This window comes from Pangasianodon hypophthalmus, chromosome 23, assembly GCF_027358585.1.
Source record: "Pangasianodon hypophthalmus isolate fPanHyp1 chromosome 23, fPanHyp1.pri, whole genome shotgun sequence".
In the NCBI taxonomy this organism is placed as follows: domain Eukaryota; kingdom Metazoa; phylum Chordata; class Actinopteri; order Siluriformes; family Pangasiidae; genus Pangasianodon; species Pangasianodon hypophthalmus.
Genome location: NC_069732.1, coordinates 18,262,760 through 18,284,524, shown reverse-complemented (window position 1 = coordinate 18,284,524; position 21,765 = coordinate 18,262,760). Strand labels below are relative to the sequence as shown.

General features: G+C 39.1%; 1 protein-coding gene across 2 annotated transcripts in view; it reads left to right on the top strand.

Annotated features, from left to right (window-relative positions):
* The first annotated feature begins 2,013 nt into the window (after nucleotides 1-2,013).
* rhbdf1a (rhomboid 5 homolog 1a (Drosophila)) overlaps nucleotides 2,014-21,765 on the top strand; it is a 47,499-nt gene continuing 27,747 nt past the window's right edge. Inside the window, exon 1 of one of the 2 annotated variants that reach the window (XM_026929720.3) lies at nucleotides 2,014-2,337. The gene's annotated coding sequence lies outside the window, so the exon portion shown is untranslated. The remainder of the gene's footprint in view (nucleotides 2,338-21,765) is intronic. The other variant, XM_026929721.3, reaches the window with a different exon arrangement.

The window sequence follows — 21,765 nt, the reverse complement described above, 5'->3', positions numbered from 1 at the left end:
AGCATGGTCACCCTTCTGGCCAACCCAGTAAGACATTATCATGATTATTATTATTAGCATGCTAATTAGAAACCTAACAATTTGGTAAATGTCATTGTGATGGGTTAGATTGAATAATGGAATGCTCACTACAACGCCTCTGGGAAACATCAGTGGTTATATCATCATTGTGCAATAGAGAACAAAAAGAAAGTTTAGTTAGCTAAGACGGAAGTGAACTATTCCCTGGTCCTGACCACAACAAACAAACAGGTGAGCCAACGCTGGTTAAACTTCTTGACGTTAACGATAATCATTATTTAGAAGCATGCTATTGGATTTCTTTAGTTTGTTATTATCTACTGTTAGCTAAAGATATTGACAAAACAAGCAAAAAATATCAGGCACCATATCGGCAACAGAGTAATGTAAGAAAACAGGAATCAAAAGTAGCAAACAAACAGAGACTGTAATCCAGAAAGACGATTAAACAAACGACAGGCTTAGAATCATCACTAGAAAAACTGGGAGTGACGTTCTAATGACACTAGAATAATTAGCAATGAGGAGAAGCGGTGATTGTGTTCAGGAGAATGTGATGGTGGATCAAGTGACTGATCATGTGGTGGGGTTTTTACTAACGTGTTGCGGGAAATGAAGACATTGTGATCTATGTTAGCTCCGAATTTTATAAGTAGCTTGATACACAACAAACAATGTTGTGGGACAAACAAATGAGGACGAGGAAGTCACATTATGTCATTTTCTACAGATGCAGATCAGTGTTTTGTCCCACCATCGATTGCCACCCTGATAGAGTCAAAGGTCTGGCTACGCCCCTGCCAACATGAATTAGCAACATTTACCTTTAAAAGTGTTATAGTATCACTCATAATAATTTAATGTTTGTGTCTAGAAACTAATATCATGGGTGATATCCATTTTTCAACTACCTAGTTGATACCTAGGATTAACAGTATATAAAAATGCCTTTCATATAGATATGTGATATAAGTAAAATAATAATAATAATAATAATAATAATAATAATAATAATAACAATGACAGAAGTGATATAATTGGTCACAAGGTCTAGTTTGAATGCTGTGGACCTGCTGTTTATAGCACAACTAACTCTTCTAAGCACTCTTTAATAACAAAAATTTAAAAAAAAAACTTTTTTTTACCACTAAACTGAACCTCGGGTGGATTTGTGATCGGAATATTTTTTGTTAAGCCACAGTTAAGCTACAATTAACTGTGAGAATATGCAATTTAAACACCAAACGAATTCCTACATGATGAAGCAATATTTGAAACCTTTCATGTGCCATCACATATTTTAAAGGTTAAATAAAAAAAAAACTTCCTGTTTAGGCCACGCCCATTTCGTGTTAGATACAGATGCTGATGCAGAGGTGAATAATTTGGAGCACTGAACAGATACAGATACAGATACAGATAGCGTCACTGAGTCACACCTGTAATGCATGTAAAATACCAGAAATCTCGTTATAAGCTACAGGTGTGAAGTTACAGGTAAAATGCCAGACACAGGTCACAGAACAACCTTGTAGCAGCGAAAGGAAGCAGGAGCACTCCTAATGATTATTTTTTAAGTAGCAGCTTATGACAAGGCCCTATTATTATTATTGTTATTATTATTATTATTATTATTATTGCCTATTTATTCCCTAAGAGCCAGAAGGAATTATCTCTGGTGATTATTGTAGTCTGTAGGCCTACCTCTCACCTGTCAATCTTTGCATTTGCCCCGTGATATGGTAGTAAGCTGCAGGTGAGATACTGTTACAGGTGGAGGGACAGCCTGTCCTGACTGAAACCCGCCATGTCTCTTTAACTGTTCAAATCGAAACGTCTTGCTTAGTCACGCCCGCGTGCCGTGCCACGCTGATGCCCCGCCCACCTGCTCTCTGATTGGCTCGTGGCTTCCTCCGGCCCCTCGGTCGACGCAGGGATACTCAGTCGCTAAGGGCGGGGCTCCGGGTCTCGAGACAGAATTACCGGCAGCAGGCAGAGAAACTTAGGCGAGCTGTTCCGCTGCGCGTGGGAATGTAATGCGCACAAAACGGCCTCGGTCTTACCGCCGCGCGCGACCTAACGCTGGGATGTGAATTCGACAGCGCGCGCTCTGAGACAGATTAGCAGCGCCGGTTGTTTGTTGCTGTTGTTATTGTTGGTGTTATTATTATCACTGCTGTTGTTTAAATCCGACTTGTTCTCCGTGCTGCTCGGGAGCTGCGATGAAGTGACAGCGCGTCCTTGCGTGTCTGGGAGCTCGGGATTTCTGCTGAACTACATTTTCCGCCACTTGGATAATTCGGGAACAGAGCGAGGGTGAGTTCATCTGGTTTTCTACACAGCAGTAGTTTCACTTTTACGAATATCTGGCTATCGAAAAACAGGCAATTAAAAAAAAAAAAAAAAAAACCCACCATGGCTATTTAAAATGCCCGCAGACAGCCATATGCACGCGCTTTGCCGGTTGTCGCGAGATCATTAAACCGAATTCACTCCAGTTTTATTGCCTTTTACCAGCGAGAGGAAGCAGGAACACGCCTACTGATTTTTTTTCAAGCAGCTTATGACAAGGCCCCATCATTATTATTATTATTATTATTATTGTTGTTGTCGGTGTTATTATTGTTTATTTATTCCTTATTTTTAAGAGCCAGAAGGATTTATCTCTGGCGATTATTGTAGCCTGTAGGCCTACCTCCCACCTGTCAATCTTTACATTTGCCCCGTGCTGTATACCTTAACGTGACAGAGGTATTTGATGGCGAGAGTCGCAGTGTGTACTGTACAGGAGGAGTGGCCTTGTGTCGTGTTACAACCTGGACATACACTATATGGCCAAAAGTATGTGGACACCTGACCATCACACCCAGATGTGGTTCTTCCCCAAACTGCTGGAAGCACACAATTGTACAGAATGCCTCTGTGTGCTGTAGCTTTACAGTTTCCCTTCCAGCATGACAATGCTCCTGTGCACAAAGCGAGCTCCATGAAGACACGGTGTGTGAAGGATGGAGTGGAAGAACTCGAGTGTCCTGCACAGAGCCCTGACCTCAACCCCACTGAACACCTTTGGGATGAACTGGAACACCGACTGAACCCCAGACCTCCTCGACATCCCAACATCAGCGCCTGACCTCACTAATGCTCTTGTAGCTGAATGAACATAAATCCCCACAGCCACGCTCCAACATCTAGTGGAAAGCTTCCCAGAAGAGTGGAGCTTATTATAACAGCAAAGGGGAATAAAAAGGGAATGGGATGTTCTTTGGTGTACATATGGGTGTGATGGTCAGGTGTACACAAACTTCTGGCCATATACTGTATCATGAATCTGTACAAAATAGCCCATAATACTGAAAGGTGGGGCAATATATTTTACAAAACTATTTACAAAAGAAGAAGTGAAAATTAGTTCTGGTGCTACCCTTTGACATCAGAAGTCACATAATTTGCTGGACAGAGTCCACCTGTGTGCAGTTACATGATCAAGTGTCACATGATCTCAATATAAATACACTTGCTCCTGGAAGACCCCAAAGTTTGTTAGAGAACATACCTAAATGAGCAGCATCAGGAAGACAGAGGAGCTGTCAAAACAAGTCCAAAATATCAAACAGGGTTTGGATATAAAAAATATATTCCAAATGTTGAACATGTTGTAGTGCACCTTTAAATCCATTATTTAAAAAACGGAAAAAATATGGCACAACTGCACCTAGAGGAGGTCGTCCACCAAAAGTCAGTGACCGGGTAAAGAGGGCATTAGTTAGAGAAGCATCCAATATACCAAGGGTAACTCTGAAGGAGCTTGAGAGATCCACAGCTCAAATACGCAACCAACAAAAACGTTTAATTAAATTAAAATATTTTGCATCTTTTAAATATTAAACATATTGTATATATATTTAAGCAATATTGCAAGAGCAAAAGTGCGGTTATACTGAATACTGGCACGGGTGTGATTCACTGTGGCAGCGAAGTCATAGGCCAAGAAATGTTGCTTTTGTAGAACAGTTCTATAAACAGCAAAATAACATCAAGTAACTGATATGTTCTGTTTATTTTTGCTATTGATTTTTTTTTAAAGAATAATCGATTGGTTGGATTATTTAAAAAAATATACTATATACCAAAAATATTTAATATTCAAAATATTTCTTTTCAGCAATTCAATCAACTAATACTACTACAGAACTCTTTACAAGGCTTAATTAAATATCAGGTCACTAACTGTAATACAACATTACTGACATTTATCAGATAATCTGTCACCGAATGAGAATATTATCAAGTGCTAATGTCAACCAAGTGAGAATCCCAAAGTGATCGAGGGTGACAGAATTCTGTATATTTTTCCTGCTTCTGCAGACTTGTTTTGGAGCTGTGTCTTATCTGCATTTTCAGCCCTGGTTTGTTCAATTCCAACCAGACAAATTCAAAATAAGGGCAAAATAAATATCTGCTGTCTGTCTTGCTAAATGAAAAAACAGTCCGGTGCTGGATTGATTTTGCTTGCCGTGTGTGCGTGAGGTGAATCATTTTTGGTGTGTGGAATTGACTCCAAAGCTTTAGGTTGTCTCGGTTTTCGGTGCCTGGAGTAAGTGAACTGACTCTTTTTTGGGATCGACTTTGACGTGAACCAAAAACAGAATGGAGACTTGATGACTTTTGTTAAAACATATATTGTGCATGCTAAGAAACGTGTGTGTACGCTTCTGCCCAACACTGCATAATGCACATGCTTTGACATGAGTTGTGTTTTGAAGTGAGAAAACATTTGACTTGTGGATTTGTCATTCATTTCAGTCAATGTGCAGTCGTTGACCCATCGAGTTGGAATGATAAGCATGGTTCAACCCAGTCCAGTGTTTCTCACACTGGCCACAAATGAATGATTACAAATCGAAATATTACTCACATGAAAACACAAGTTGTCATGTTATGAGGCCAGTAGCACAGTGTAAACCCAGAGGGCTCATCATCACTCAGACTGATGGAAGTACCCAGGTTAAGTGGACGTTGGTAGCTCAGTGGTTAAGGCACTGGATTACTGGGAAGCTGATTGGAAGACAGAGTTCAAATTCTGGCACCATCAAGCTGCTACAGACACGATTTGGACCTTGAGCAAGGCTCTTAACCCTCAACAATTCAAGAGGTGGTACAATGAAGAGAATATGACCCAGCAGATCCAGCTGGGGTCTGGGTCAATCTAGGCCAGTCAGATGAGGGAAAGGAGCATCAGATGAAGTGAAAAACTTGCAGTTTGGCATAGAGGCGAGCAGATGTTGGGTGTTAGAGGAAGGAGGTACAGAGTAATGGAGTCATGCCTCGATGAGTCATGGAGCAGCAATGGATCTTTACTTTTCTGGCACAGGACTGCTTTTAGAACACATGGCTAAAATGGTCCCAGACATTAGCGTTTCAATGTAGCTGTAAACAAGCCCTGGAGTCGAATGTGTGAATACAGTCCCACATATGACCTTGTATAAATGGATAATGAAGCTGGGTATGGTTTAAGTCAAGGAGTTTAAAATTTGTTTAAAATTTTTTACACAAACATTCATGTTAACAGAGTAGTAGGAATTAGTTCAAGCTTCCTCCACACGCAACTGTGATTCATTCCTTGAATTCCATATCAAATCTATAGTCTTTTGGTAATTGTGACAGTAAGGCCTCCACACATCTTATGTGGACTCATAATAAAAGCCTAGACTGTTGAAGTCATTTACACATTGTAAAATTGCTTGTGGTTCTTTGCTGAATTCTGTTCCAGCTTGGGTGAAGCCTTAAAAATTATATATCTGTGCACCACATGTACAGCTTAAGATAAGAAGATTTTATGCTGTTATTATAACAGGACATAGCCATGCAGGAGCCTCAGTGGCCCATTATAGCCCTGGTGGTGCTTCATGGCCTTATGTTGTACTTATGTTATCTATAGTTCTGTATTTATGAGATATTCCTTGAACACTCAAAGCCACATAATGTAGTGCGATTAATTCAATGTAACATCAAAATCTGAAAAATGAAAATTCAGCTCAATGCTATCACTTTTGGTAAATCATGTAAACCAACTTGTTTGACAGCTTTCGAAATAGTTACTGTTCTCTAGTGGATAAAGGAAGTCAGACAAATACGCGTCTTCTTGAACACTCTTATGAAAGCTTAGTAGAGTTTTGAATTTTAATGGCGTGGCAGGAAACAGGTATCAGGGGTTCACACCAAAGGGCAGCTGTATACAAAGCAGGTAGTTTTCAGTAAGATTTTCCTTTTCTGCAATGCCTTACTATTAATGAGTATTTTATTTGGAAACACTAACACTATCTGTAAGTGTTAGCATTTTCCTAGTACAGTTGCTTTGCTGGGTGAGAGTCAGCCATGGTCAGAGGATTCCTTTGTCTCTGTGTTTTTTTGTCTGCAATAGAGGCAGTGGGGCCACAGCATTGTTTTACTGGTACTGTTGCTTTAATAGCCATGTTTACACACAGCCTAATAACCAGAATTGCTCAGTCGGAACAATTTTTCAAAAATGTAGCCAGTTAGGTCTCCCTTTCAAAACAGCACTCCACTGTTATCATACACTGTATTATGGCCAAAAGTATGCAGACACCTAGGTACTGAAAATCCCATTCCCAAACCATGGGCCTTGTTATTGGGTTCTTCCCCCTTTGCTGTTATAAAAAGCTCCACTCTTCTGGGAAGCTTTCCACTAGATGTTGGAGCGTGGCTGTGGGGATTTGAGTTCATTCAGCTACAAGAGCATTAGTGAGGTCAGGCGCTGATGTTGGGATGTCGAGGAGGTCTGGGGTTCAGTTGGTGTTCCAGTTCATCCCAAAGGTGTTCAGTGGGGTTGAGGTCAGGGCTCTGTGCAGGACACTCGAGTTCTTCCACTCCAACCTTCACACACCATGTCTTCATGGAGCTCGCTTTGTGCACAGGAGCATTGTCATGCTGGAAGGGAAACTGTAACACATTTCCCTTACAGCACACTTACAGTAGTCATATACAATATGATTATTATTACCACAGTAAAGATCCATTGAACTACCCAGTTCATAAACACTCGTTGCTACAACAAACAGCTTTTCAGTAGCAGGTTTAACCTTAATGAAAAAACATCCTCAAAATAAGCCTTGTGATCCTGTGGGGTTGTGTGCAGCTCAGCATGAGTGGTGGCGTTGATATGGATATGTGGGCTGCCTGAGAATGTGGTGTGTGTAGTTTGGAGGTTGGTGGGAATGCTGTGGGTGTTCCCACAGGAAGGCTCCCAGTGCTTTGATCATCAGAGTCTCATGCAGGGTGTGTTTACTTTCTGATATACTGGTACTCTAAAGGACGGTGTAGGAAACTTCATGCTGTTGTGGTCGGCTAAAAAAAAAGTTCTGTAATAACTTCGCATTCTTTAGAACGAGCCTGTACTGGACCTAAAGGATGGTGGAAATACTTACAGTTGCATACTTTGTGCATTTAGCCATCTATAGTGTATTTGTGAGCGATGTCACTTGATAGAAATGAAATAAATGGAGCAGGACTATGTAATATTTTGGGGGAACAGGGGCACAAGGAAAAAAGGCCACACTACCCACACACACTCACACACACACTCACACACTCTCGCCGTTTCCAGTACTCTTACCCAGGTGTTATCACGCTGTCCGTCCGTAAACATACACTCTGATAATAACGTGAGTTCTGTTCAAAGTCCGCTGAAAACGGAGTTTAACACGATTGCAGGCAAATGTTCAATTCTTTAGATGAATTCAGTCACATTAGAAACAATGTTTGTGATGCAGTGTATGCATTCAGAGACCATAGTATGTAAGTATGTACACTGCCTTAGTGTTAATAGCATATGGATTTTATGTACTTCACACAGACATCAGTTAACACACACACACACACACACACACATCACATCATATTTATACATATCTATTACATTTGTTATGCACATGGCTGAAAAATGATTGTAACAAGCTGTAGTCTGTATGTCTGTGTTCATTTTATTAAATTTATTTTAATTTTATTTTTCTGTTATAATACCATCATCTTATTTCCCTGTGCTCAAATACTACCCTTTAAGCACTGTGATTTTAGCCTTTAGACTTTACTTGTAGGTGCAATATAATGATCAGCAGCACTCCCACAGCCACTGAAACAAGATCGACCCAATATCGACCTGGATCATGTCAGATTGGTCTTGAGTCTTTTTTTAAATATCAGACTACTAATGTATTTTATGCAATGAACATAAATGTTGACTGACAGGACACAGATCTTGCCCACAGGGCACATGCACACTGCAAAGATTGCATCTTAGCAAGTGGAAATATCTTGAATGTAGTCAAATGTAGCTGGTATTTCCGTTTGTAAGATTGCAGTAAAGCAAATATGACTATTAAAACTTTTTTTTAAATTTATTTCAAGCTTGAAATTGTCTTATTCTATTGGCAGATAAATTTGCTCATTTTAAGCTTTTATTTCTATAAAGAATCAAAATGATCTGCCAATAAAATAAGAAAATTTAAAGCTTGAAATGAGTAAAAAGGTTTAGAATAGGCTTAATAATCTTATATTTGATTACTGTAAACTGTAAATTAATAGGAAATACTAGATAAATTGACTATACTTGCTAAGATGTAATTTTTGCACCGATATCCTGCCATCACACTTTTTTTCTGTTTTGTTGAAATTAGCAGCAGAAGCTTTCAATAGAAGAAACAGATATTGTTATCTTGCCAAAATTTGGATCGGTACCTCTCTACTTACATTCTTGGAACGAAATAGAGTACATAATTTAGGCAAAATTTGTCCGCAAGCTTCAGACTTTGGCCTGTATATGTTGTTGTTGTTTTAATGATAGTCCCACATTCAACCAGTACAAAATGTTGCATGATGAAACTTTTAAACCTCAAGCTGACCAAGACGGCGTATTATTATGCTAAATTATTGTACACGCCAGCAAAGAGGGCATTTGTAGTGACTGAGGGCAAACTTGCAAATAATGCAAATTCCCTTCGTTTATAAAAAAAAAAGCCATGTCACTTGCAGAGAGTAGTTTTAAACAGTGTTTTATTGGAGCAGGGAGAGTATGGTTTTAAATAGCACGACCTGCTCCTCTGTGTCTATTTTTAGAGCACAGTATCAGTCTGAAGACACTCCCTGAGCCTCTCAGCTTTGAGTGAAGTGGAATGTCTTGTGAACAGAGCTGGGCGATCTGGATTTTGACTTCCTGTACAGTTTACAGGCTTCTCTAGAAAGTGAGGGTGTGTTCAGGCCTGCGATTTGGCCTTTAGTGGCCTTTTGGGAGTAGGTGGGTCACCAGTGTTACTATCAGGCCTAGCAGTTCCTGTAAGAGCAAACTCCTGTAGGAGTCCATATGAATTTGGGTTCTTTATTTTAATTTAAATTTTTTTAACTTTCAGCGGTGATCATTTACTGTGTTATGCATTATTTAATTGGCGATTACATCATGATCGTCCACTAGTAATCTATGGTGAGCATAAATACATGGGTTTAGTTGATCCTCTCATGTTTGATTAATGTTCCAATGATGGCTAATGTTGGGTTTGTAAAATTAGTGAACCTCGATAGCTGTGCTGTGCCGGGAATGCCAGAGTGTAGCAGTCATCAAGCTTTACTTTCCATTTGCTGAGCCTCTCAGCTTGGCAATGTGGCCAGGGTAAATGATGTAAACACTTTCAAATATGCAGGAGTGTAGAGCAAGCCACGGCAGACTGAAGGGACGAGTCATGGAGAAAACCTTTCCTGGGCAAATAGGCGCAGCAAACTGACCACGAGCTACAAAATAGGGGTGGGTGATATGACAGTTTTATCGTGACTGATTTAAATCTCTCCACAGCCTGTTTTTACAGAGAGAGTAACATGATACTAAACGCAGTATTGTCAGTTGTGCTGAAACTGCTCAGACATGGCACCCCAAGTTGTTTTATGAACCAGACTTTACAGACACTGTGGAAATAACAGTTGTTTGCAAAATATGCAAATTCAAGATTGGCATATAGAGGAAAAATGGCAGACCTGATTAACCACCTCAAAAGAAAGCACCCCAAAGTGTGTGCCTATAACCAGATGAGACGGGGAGCGCACGGGAACGCCACCGCAGCCACAAACAGCACTGAAGTAAACAAATGCATGGAAAAGGCACTCTTTATGAGAAAACAAGAGCTGCAAAGACATCACTGATGCCATGACATTTTACCTGGCCAAGTATATAAACAATACTCATCAGAACAGTAAAACCAGGGTTTTAAGCAACTGCTAAAAAGAGTTGAACCTCGTTACCAAGTCGCAAATATTTTATAATATTCCTTATCTGTACAAAGAATGCTGAGAGAAGTGCAGTAAAATCCAAAACAGTGAAACACAGATGACTTATTTTAATATTAAATTGTAAACCAACTCTAGTAATGTATTCAGTATTAAAATATATTTAAATCCTCACTCACCTGTCAATCACCTTTCCATTTATTGCCCTTTTAAATACTGAAGACATTAGCAAAGGTTATTTATTTGTTATTTAACATTTTTTAAATAGTCTAAATAATTCTTTTACATTTTTTGAGTGCTCTTTTATTAAAAGTAGTTGGAAAAGGTACGTAGGTGTCTACGGTGGCCTTTTTCTTTGAGGTTTTGTTTCCTTGTAGAGCTATATTTTCATCAGTAGGGAAATTAGTTTAGTTGCTATGTTCAGCAACTTGCAAAACAATATTAAAAACCAACATGAAAGATATTTTTGCCAGATTGCCCACCCTTACTTACTTTACGTGGACTGTTGGATTGCATCTATGTTGGGATGAGACTTAGATTCATGCTGGTGCTGACAGACGCAGACTCACCCTGGTTTAGTATGCACATACACACTTACAAAAATATCCCCAAGATATGATATTTACCCAGTATGCATTATAATCATTTATTACGATTATATTGTATTACCAGAACTGCTAAACTTTATGCAGTTTTGGGTAGGAGCTCCACAGTTTAACATGTGTATACACATCAAGTACAAGTCATCGCTTAAAAATACGCCAAAAGAGCACTCTTTTTCTCCCCAATACAACGGGAGATGAGCCACATATCTGGAATCTGGAATGATCTGCACAGGTGTTTTGAACTCTCCGATATTACCAGACACTTCCTGAAAGTCCCGTCCCCTTCCTCCTCCCACGTGCTCTCGACTCGCCGTGGGCGCCCTCGCTTTCTGTCAAGGTAAATGGAGAATGGGTTGAGTTCAGAAGCATGAAAGAAAATCAGTGTATGTTTGATTTAGCTAATGTTATACAAATATATATTTGACAGCAGTTAGCTAAATTTTTTAGGGATGCCACAGAAAGATTTGGTTGAGAATTGTCGAAAATGGCTCTTTCACTATCATCGGAAAGAGAAACGAGGAAGATTTTGACCCAAAAAGATTAAATAGGCCTACAGTGAAGTGTTAAAACTGCTGTTTTTTGGGCTGGTGTAAGAGAGCACTTTCAGCAACATCAAAAGTGAAAATGTCAGCCGTGTGGACATTAGACAGCCAACTTATGATTACACAGGGTTATATCAAAAACGTACTGTTATTTTTTTTTTATTGTTTACTGTGAATTAATGCAGAATCACCTAAAAATCCACCATCCAGCTGAGCTCTCGCGATTGCCGTAGTTCCCAGCTGCACATCTGGTAATATTATTACACCCTCCTGCATTCCCTTAAACCGGGAAATGCTTGTTTTCTTGTGTTTTTCAGTTATGGAAAAAACATTGTTTATCTTGATTTTTAAAAATGGAAAATCATGAGCAGGGAAATATCAATATCACACAAGCCTACGTAATGCTTGACTGGATTAATAGACACATATTTACATGAATAGTCAAAACAGTCACTGAGCTTCACCTGATACAGTTCATGATCAGAGGTCTTAGATCCCAAGGTTAGCTTGAACAGTATAGGGGTTAACAGATATTCAAATAATTATTTCAAATATGTGTTTATATTTAGTCATGTTTGTTTTTAAAATGCTTGCATTTACAATGTCTTTTAGTGAAAAAAAGCCTGTTTTAACAAGCCAGAGGCCCCTGTCAGATGAAGCCCATATGGGCTAGAAAATAATGAAGATTATATCAGCAGGCTGGTTTGCTAGTCACAGATTTGGTCGTCTAGTCAAGGAGCTGTTTTGTGTGCCTCTGTGTGTGAGTGTGTGAATGAATTAGCCCACATGTCAGCCTCGGGTGAGAGCACCTGTCCAAACCACAGATATTAGAGTCACACTTCTCACAGTTCTCGCTGCCAGTTGTTAAAGGTTTTATTTACCTTTAAGGTCAATTAAGGTCAATATTAAGGTCAATCTTTGCCTTTTTTCTCTTTTGGATGAAAATGCTGTTTTTCTTTCTTTTTCTTATATCTGTTGTGTCCCTAATAAATACATGTAATTGATGTTAAATATATTCCTGTCTAATATTAGCTAAGTCAAGCATGATTTCATTTCACATTAATGAACTTAAAATATTTTGCGTTTACTTTGACAGAAAGTGAGAGGGGCGGGGCTTCCAGGTCACCAGAACGATATGCCGATTTTCTCATATTTTTAAAGGAAAGAAAATATTGCTCTTTTTGTGTATGTTTGAGCGGTAAGCATAAGCAAATGTTAAATTGCAGGTTGTGTAAAATGATTATATTGTACTAGTCTAGTCTCATCTACTCAGACTTCCTAGTCCAGATGTCTCACCATGTATTCACACAGGAGTCATGAAAGGTGCTTGAGGTATTTCCTTTCTCCTAACCACTGGAGCCAACTTTCAGTTGAACCCAAGCAAGATGTCATGTCATGATGGGTCATCAAACCCCGCTGCAGCTTAGTCATGCTAATTGGGTGTAACTTACAGTGCAAAATTTTAGTTTTCATTCATTCATTTTTACAAAAATATCAAATGATATAGACATACAGTATATGTGTATGTCGTTAAAAAAACATCATTGAGGCTTTCTGAGGCCTACAGAGGCATACGCAGGTGTGTTTCTGAAAAAAGCCCTAATTTAGCACGCTTTCAGCTGGAAGAGGTCACAAGCTGCAATATTCTACTATGCTGAATATGTTTCAATATCTGTAGCACAGAAACTTATTGAGGCCCAGAGATCTCAGTTTCCACCCACTAACACCTGTCAGGTGTAATAATACGCTTCCTTCCAATTATTAGGCAGAAATGACACAAGTTCTAGTTTAACTCCTGAAATAATTGTCAAGAAGAAATCAATCCTAGCCTGTTAAATCAGACACACAATCCACTTTTCGTACAGAACACATCATATTTCAGTGGGTTACATGTGTGATTCAGGATTGTAGAGAGGCCAAAGATATTTCCTCTAAGTTGTGGGTTTAAGATTTTTAGCTCTGTGCAGCCATGTCCAACCTTTCTTTTTCTTCTGTTTTAGGTTAATCAAAAACTCATTCAAAGAGTTCCCCATTTTTTCAGCAATGTAAATCGCAGTCTGCAAAATAGCAGGAAGTGCTGTAATTCTCAGCTCTCCATGTTTTTTCCTGTGCGGAAGGACTTGGGCAATGCAGCATGTGTAATTCATTAATCATTTTTATCAGTTATTTTCTACTTGGGTTTTTTTTTTTTTTTTGGTTAAACAAGGCACCACAGCTGAACAGCTTAGATGTCTGTCTAGCAAGTCAAATATTACCACCATTTTGTAGCTAACATTGTATGCTTTGTTAAGGCATCACTGACTTCTCAAAAGCACATCATAAGAGCTCAGTGTTATGGCTGACATGGAGAAGACTCAGACATTAGTGCATTTCCTGCCTCCATTTGGATCTCATCAGCTCCTCTGCTCACCGCTTCCTTCCCCTGCTCCTTAAATAAGCAAATCTCTGACCCCATGGCTTCCTGGTCACTGACAATGAATGTGATGTGCTTTAGCAGCCGTGCTTTTCTGGGCCACTATTTGTTTTCTTGGTTGTGCATAAGATAAACCTCAGACTCTGATTATATGGTTTTGCTTTTTTCCCCGGGAAGGAGTATCGAGTAGTGTTGAGTATGTGTAATTACCATTTTGTCTTCTATGTTCTATGCAGTTTGGCTACGTTTAGTCACAGACTAACAAATCAACTAGTAGTTAATACTAGTGACATTTTCATTTCAGAGCACTGAAGCTGTGACCTTGACTGTTATTCCACCCTGTGACTGAATGCACAGAAGGGTCAGTTTGGTCCCTGGATGCCGATCTCCTGTTGAGATTCATGTGCATGGGGCCAATACACGTCATACAATAGGTGCCTTTGTGGCTCAAATCGGGCTGATATCATGCTGGAAATTTCGATGGGGATCACATGTTGTTTCGGCATGCTGCGTCTCTGAGTCTCTTCTTAGCTCACTTAACAGGAACAGTGCCCAGCCTCCAGCAGACAATAAGGCGCTTGTTTAGCGGTTTGGGGATGCATCTGGGAGCCTCTCTGCTGGTGTTCCTCTTGAGAATTAGCTAACTTCCCTATTTTTCTGAAGCTTCATAGGGAAGGAAACTGTGTGGACCTTGTGTCAGTTCCAAAAACCAAGAGGTCAAATGCTGTGTCAGAATACTGATGCAAACAGAATCACTGTCCGTAGCTGTCCATGCATTCCTCTTCCCATCTCAAAGTGACAAACCTCCGGAGTTTGTGAGAAACAAAGCAAACTTCTTATTCAGGAATAGCTTTTATCTGACATGGTTCTTTATCTTTGTCCTTATATCTTGCAGATAATTATGTGAAGCAAGGTAAATTAGTTAATTCACAGTTACACATGAAATAAATCACACCAAATATATTCGCATACATCCAGATAGTCTGTGTGCAGTGGCAAATTTATGTTGAACCATAGAGGTCATTTGTCAGTAAATGTCATTGTTAACTGGAATATGTTTGTTAAAGCTGCACCAAATATCAATAGTAAAGTGTCAGGTTGTATTTGTTGTGCAAATAAATCAGGCTAGCTCTGGTTAAACCACCCAGGCCTTATTTTTACCATGTTGATCTGTAGCGCTGGGTCCTGAGGTCATACAGAATTGGTCATTTAACTCCCACACATCCATCCCCATCCCAGCGCTCTCCCTTTTCGAGAGATAAGATTCTTTTCCACTGGAAACAAACTTCTGATTCAGACAGTCAAATCAGAGGCCCCAGGTATTTCAGCCATGGATGATACCATCCTATACGATTTCACTAGAATGAAATTTCCTAATGTCATTATCACTAATATCATGCTTATTTGTTTTTAGATTCCTCTTCCTCTTGGGCATGGATACTTTTTATTTTTTCCAATACTTATGTACTTATTATTACCTTACACTTACATTTTCATTTCTTCTTTTACCATATTCTTGTGCACTGTATTACATTTTTTTTTTATTATTACGTTACTTTCATTATTAAAAAAAAAAATTCTGATGGTTAAAATTCTCCTGCTCAGGATAGTTTTCATGCAGCAAAAAAAAAAAAAAATAATAATAATAATAATAATCACTTGTGCCTCTCGTGTAGTAGTAGTAGTGACAGCAATGCTATGCACAGCCAGTGCTTGTCAAATGCAGGTTGTACCAAGATTAAAAACCCACAGGCTACATGTCAAAGACAGAAATTTAGTTGATCATAAATTAAAACCATGAACTTTTTTCATTCATCATTCATTCATCTTCAGTAACCGCTTTATCCTGGTCAGGGTTGTGAGTCGTAATTTAAAAATTATTTAATAATATGAGACAATATCTGAGAAAGATTAAACCATAACATATCCTTTTTCAGGTTCTGTGTCAGCTAATTTTATTTATACCACAGCGTGGTGGTGAATCTGAATCTGATTGGTCAGGAGGTGTGCATTATTTCTGTATACCCGCACGGCTCGGGCAGTATTACCGGCTGTAACATGAACGACAGGTTTATATTAATGTGCTCATTCTAATACGTTAAAGTTTCTATAGTAACAGCTCATACACAGGGACCTGTATGGCAAATGCTCCACATAAGCTAAGACTGATAATAAACGTATTTAATAAAATAATAAAGATTTATTTAAGATTTATGGAAGGAGTCTCAATTGTAAGCGCTTTTTAACAGTCACAGTGATTTGTAAAGTTTCCCAGCATGGGAAAGTCTTCAGGACAGAGGAGTTTACACTTTCTGGTTTCTCGGAAAAATGAGTTGTGTTTTTTGTGAGAGAGAGAGAGAGAGAGAGAGAGAGAGAGAGAGAGAGAGAGAGTGAAGGACATGTTAACATTGGTGAGAACAGGAACTGGCTTGTCTCTCAGTAGTTCCACAACATTAAATCTAACTATAAACCTTTAAAATGTGTGACGTGTCATTTATTAGTTAATTAAACCTCGTAATTGTTGACCAGTCACTATGGTATAAGCAGAACAACACACAACAGATCGTGTGGTTATATGAAAATAATCCACTTCTGGGTGGTAATGGCACTCTGCTTCACATCGTGGATTATTTTCATTTAACTTACTAATCAAAGTTAGCAAGCTATCTAACTGGAAATTCTGGCCAACAGTGACACAGTAGTTTTCTGGGTTCAAACGTGGTTTGTAATAAGTAATGTTTTCTGGGCTGAAGCATGCTTTTCTGGGTAATATCATGCTTCTCATTTATTCATGGAGAATGCTTGTCACTACCTGCATGAAAAGCCCCATAGGGTACGTGATTTCTGATAGAATACATCGTGAAAATTCAGTAGCATTACTATTAGTTTAATTGCATTTTCCTGTAGCAAGGTGGTAGTATTTTTACTTTTAAAATGAAGTAGCTTAAGTAGGAGTAGTGCTGATAAACACTATGTCAATTTATTTACTGAGTATACACAATGTACATTTTACTAATTATCACACCAGCACAGAGCTGGTCAAAAACAATACGTAATGTCTAATTTTCTCAGGGAGGAGGAAGAAAAGGTAGCACAGAGTAGCACCTGGAAATGGTGGAATAACCCCAGGTCCCCATGTAAATTCCATCTAAACACGATTAAAGACATTGTTATACATTTAGCATTTAGTCTCTTTCACTATCTCATTCCTTCTCTTAAATTTTTTTTGTAAATAAACTGGTGTTCTTTGCCCTTTGGAACTGTATAAATCAATCAATCTATCAACGTTATAATGGGTAAGGACCTGTTGTAAAGTGTTGAGAGGAGCTTATGCAAGGAGTTATGTGTGGAACTCCAGTTTAAGGGCCCGGGAGTGATATGCCTATTTCCAGACCTGGCTGTTGAGTGCTGAAAGTCTATATAATACTGCAAACAGCTAAAGGTCACTGAACAATGTGTAGTGTGAGGCTCCTCCCAAAACCAGAGGTAGTGTTTATATAGTGCAGAGAATGGAGCCTGTGCCTTTATTGCCAGTAGCCATGGCTGTCATTACCAGTATACCAATGTGTTTGTGATAATTAAGACAGATGAGAGACAGAGAGAGAGAGAGAGAGAGAGAGAGAGAGAGAGAGAGAGAGGATTAATGTGTTTACTTGGGTGACTTTCTAGAAATTGATGGTTCTGATATGTATTGACTTATGCATTATTCTTTAATGCTTTCGTCTCACATGCTTTACCTCTCTGTACAGACACAACCCTTACGGGACAGGAAAACCCTTATGGTCTGCAGCTAGAGGTTAACCATGTGGCTTGCCATGTGCATAGACACTTTTGTTCACTTTCTAGACTGAAATAGCCCACTACAAGTTTGCTTTGCTCTATGAAAGCAGTGGCAGAGCCAAGTCAAGCTCTAGTGCTACGCAGACATGGACAGTGGTATGTGCTTCTCCAGACAGTTCCACCCACCATTGCCCTGAGACTTGATCACACGGTCAGCTGTGGTGGGCGAGCGCATGCGCGTATGTGTTTGTTTTTTTAGGAAGACTGGATATTTTGGGTTAGCAACCTGTCACTTGCCTCCATGTTACGCCCGGTGTGAATGTATACAGCACATGGACATCACACAGTCTGATTCTAAACATAAGCGTGTTTAGAAATTTACAGGAATGCACTAAAATTTCAGCCATGAACCAAGTAAAATGGGGAAAAAAATCCACATTTTAATGTAATCACATTATAATGATAATGGCCCGCTTTTAGTCATCAAATGTAAATTTGTCAAATGCACACATTTGTCCTTTGGGGTTTATAGAGGTGCTGCTTAACCACTCGAAAGCTGTGATTAAAGTTGATGATAATATTATGATATTGGTACCTCATGGTTGTCTTTGCTTATGAAAATGAAAGTTATCTTCTGTGGTTTATTTAATGAACCACATAATGAACTCATGTTGTGGAGCTAGTAGTAAAGTTCATCCTGTCAGTGGCAGCATAAAGTGTATTCGAATTAGCATTTAATACATTTTAATATGAAGCTACTTATTAAAGCTATAGGATGTAAGAGCTGTTCTTATTCTTATTGTTTTGTATGATAGCATAAAATATGGGACAAAGTTCAAGTATTTGTGACTCATGATTTCTCAGTATTAGAGAAGTGCTCTACTAAAGAATAAAATGACTTCATTGTGCGCATAAGTGTGACTGTCACAGTTACTGAGTATCAGGTGAAAGAGCAAAACAGCTTGTCTTTTAGTGACCATCATCTGGTTACCAATCAGTCACACAGCTGAATCAGTCACAACTACATATTCAGAATGACCTGTTTATATGCATCATACACTGGGCAGTCTGTAGAAAATCCTCATATGCTTATATGCATGTTAAATTTAATCTCATCCAAAACTGTGCACACGTGTGGTTTAGGTTTAGTCTCAGTGTTGCGATGAGATATACAGTCAGGTCCATAAATATTGGGACAGTGACACAGTTTTGGTAATTTTGCCTCTGTACACCACCACAGTGGATTTGAAATGAAGCAGTCAAGATGTGACTGAAGCATAGACTTTCAGCTTTAATTCAAGGGGTTTAACAAAAATATTGCATTAACCGTTTAGGAATTACAGCCATTTTTTACAGAGTTCCTCCATTTTCACAGGCTCAAAAGTAATGGGACAAACTAATATAATCATAAATATTAGGATTATTTTTATTACTTGGAGGTAAATCCTTTGCAGTCAATGACTACCTGAAGTCTGGACCCCATGGACATCACCAAATGCTGAGTTTCCTCCCTTGAGATGATTACTGCAGCCATCTTCAGTTGCTGCTTGTTTGTGGGTCATTCTGCCTTCAGATTTGTCTTCAGTAAGTGAAAAGCAGCTCAGTTGGGAAACATTTAATTTCCAAGCTCTTGGGTTGCTTTCACAGTATGTTTTGGGTTGTTATCCATCTGTACTATGAAGCGCTGTCCTATCAGTTTTGCAGCATTTGACTGAATCTGAGCAGAAAGTATAGCTCTGTACACTTCAGAATTCATCCTGCTACTTCTATCAACAGTCACATCATCAATAAACACCAGTGACCCAGTTCCATTGGCAGCCAAACATGCCCATGCCATAACACTGCCTCCACATGTTTGACGGATGATGTGGTATGCTTTGGATCATGAGCCCTTCCTTTCCTTCTCCATACTTTTCTCTTCCCATCATTCTGGTACAAGTTAATCTTGCATCAGAACTGGTCAGGCTTTTTTAGAGGTTTTTTTAGCAAAGTCTAATCTGGCCTTTGTGTTCTTGAGTGTTACCAGCGGTTTGCATCTTGAGGTAAACCGTCTGTATTTACATTCATGAAGGTGGCTCTTGATTGTAGACTTTGACAATGATAGGCCTACCTCCTCCAGAGTGTTCCTGACTTGGCTAGATGTTGTGAAGGGGTTTTTCTTCAATAAGAAAAGAATTCTGCAATCATCAACTTTAGTTGTTTTCTGTGGTCTCTCAGGCCTTTTGGTGTTGCTGAGCTCGCCAGTGCATTCCTTCTTTTTAAGAATGTACCAAATTGTTGATTTGGCCACTCCTAATGTTTCTGCTATCTCTCTGATAGGTCTGTTTTGGTTTTTCAGCCTAATGATGGCCTCCTTCACTTGCATCAACACCTCTTTGGACGGCATATTGAGAGTTCCCATGAACAGCTACCAAATGCAAATTCAACACTTGGAATCAGCTCCAGACCTTTTATCTTCTTAATTTATCATGATATAAGGAGGAAACAGGCCACAGCTGGCCATGAAACTGCTTATCAGTCAATTGTCCCATTACTTTTGAGCCTGTGAAAATGGAGGAACTCTGTAAAAAATGGCTGTAATTCCTAAACGGTTAATGCAATATTTTTGTTAAACCCCTTGAATTAAAGCTGAAAGTCTACGCTTCAGTCACATCTTGACTGCTCCATTTCAAATCCACTGTGGTGGTGTACAGAGGCAAAATTACCAAAACTGTGTCACTGTCCCAATATTTATGGACCTGACTGTATGTGAATCCAGTAAACTTGTTCAACTTTTTAATCGCACTGCTTGTGTCAAGTTTTAAATTATTCCATTTTAGACAAACATAATCTGAGCATGATTATTAAACGGACAGACAGACGAAGAGTTTGTGATTTATGTTAGTCTATTCCGACATTCAGGAATAGAGATGCTCTGCTTGTTGAAAATAACATGAAATTCATGAAATAAATTATTTATTGCTTACTTATTTATTATTTATTTCCATCTGCATCCTTCATCTGCCTCAAAATGTTTGATACCCTTCCCACTGCTCATCCAACCTCACGATTATTTGAAATAGATTTGATATTTTTTAAAAGATTAAACGTGTATTTTCTTACAGGACTGGATAGAAATTTTATTCGGATTGGTCTCAATCGGTTTAATCTGTTCCGATTAAAGTGTTTACATGAATGATTGACCTATCAGTAGGATTATTAACAAGTTATTAAGCTGCATATAAACATAGACACTATGACTCCACCTGATTCATTGCTCATACTCCGCTATCATAAACAGCACATAACCTACAGAATGACCTAGTTACTCAACAATGGCTAGCTAGTTGCTAGCGCATCTAAAGCCAACTAAATATAGCTAGCTAAAATATAGTGTAAAGAACAGCACGATAATGCCTGGTCTTTTATTTTTTTCTTATTCAGTCAGTGATATCCAGTCTGTGTATTTTGTTCTCTAGCCTGTCAATAAAGTTTGGCACCAGCCGGATATTGTTAGCACACTGGCTAAATCCTAGACAAAAGGATACGATACAAACTCAATACAAAATGAAGATAAATCAGTTGAGTATCGTCTATCATTCATCATCTTCCCATCAAATTAGTGAACAAATAAATGTAAGAAAAATGCTACAACTCCATCAGCCCTGAATCCTATTCCCACGTAAAGTATAATATCATACTTTGTATAGTATACTTTATACTTTGGATTGTAGGTGGGGGGAGTGAATGACCAGCGCTCTCCCCCACCCACAATACCACGACTGAGGTGAGACCCTTGAGCAAGGCACCGAACCCCCAACTGCTCCCCGGGCGCCGCAGCAAAAAAAGGCTGCCCACTGCTCCGGGTGTGTGTTCACGGTGTGTGTGTGTTCACTACTGTGTGTGTGCACTTGGATGGGTTAAATGCAGAGCACAAATTCTGAGTATGGGTCACCGTACTTGGCCACAAGTCACTTCACTTCTTCACTTCTACTCCTTCACACTCTCACTCCCCTTTACTTTGTTTACACTTTAGCGCTCTCTCTCTCTCTCTCTCTCTCTCCCCTGCTGCAGCTTCTGCCGATCCCTGTGCAGCTGGACTTCTTTCATGCCTAAAGTTGGGGCATGATGACGT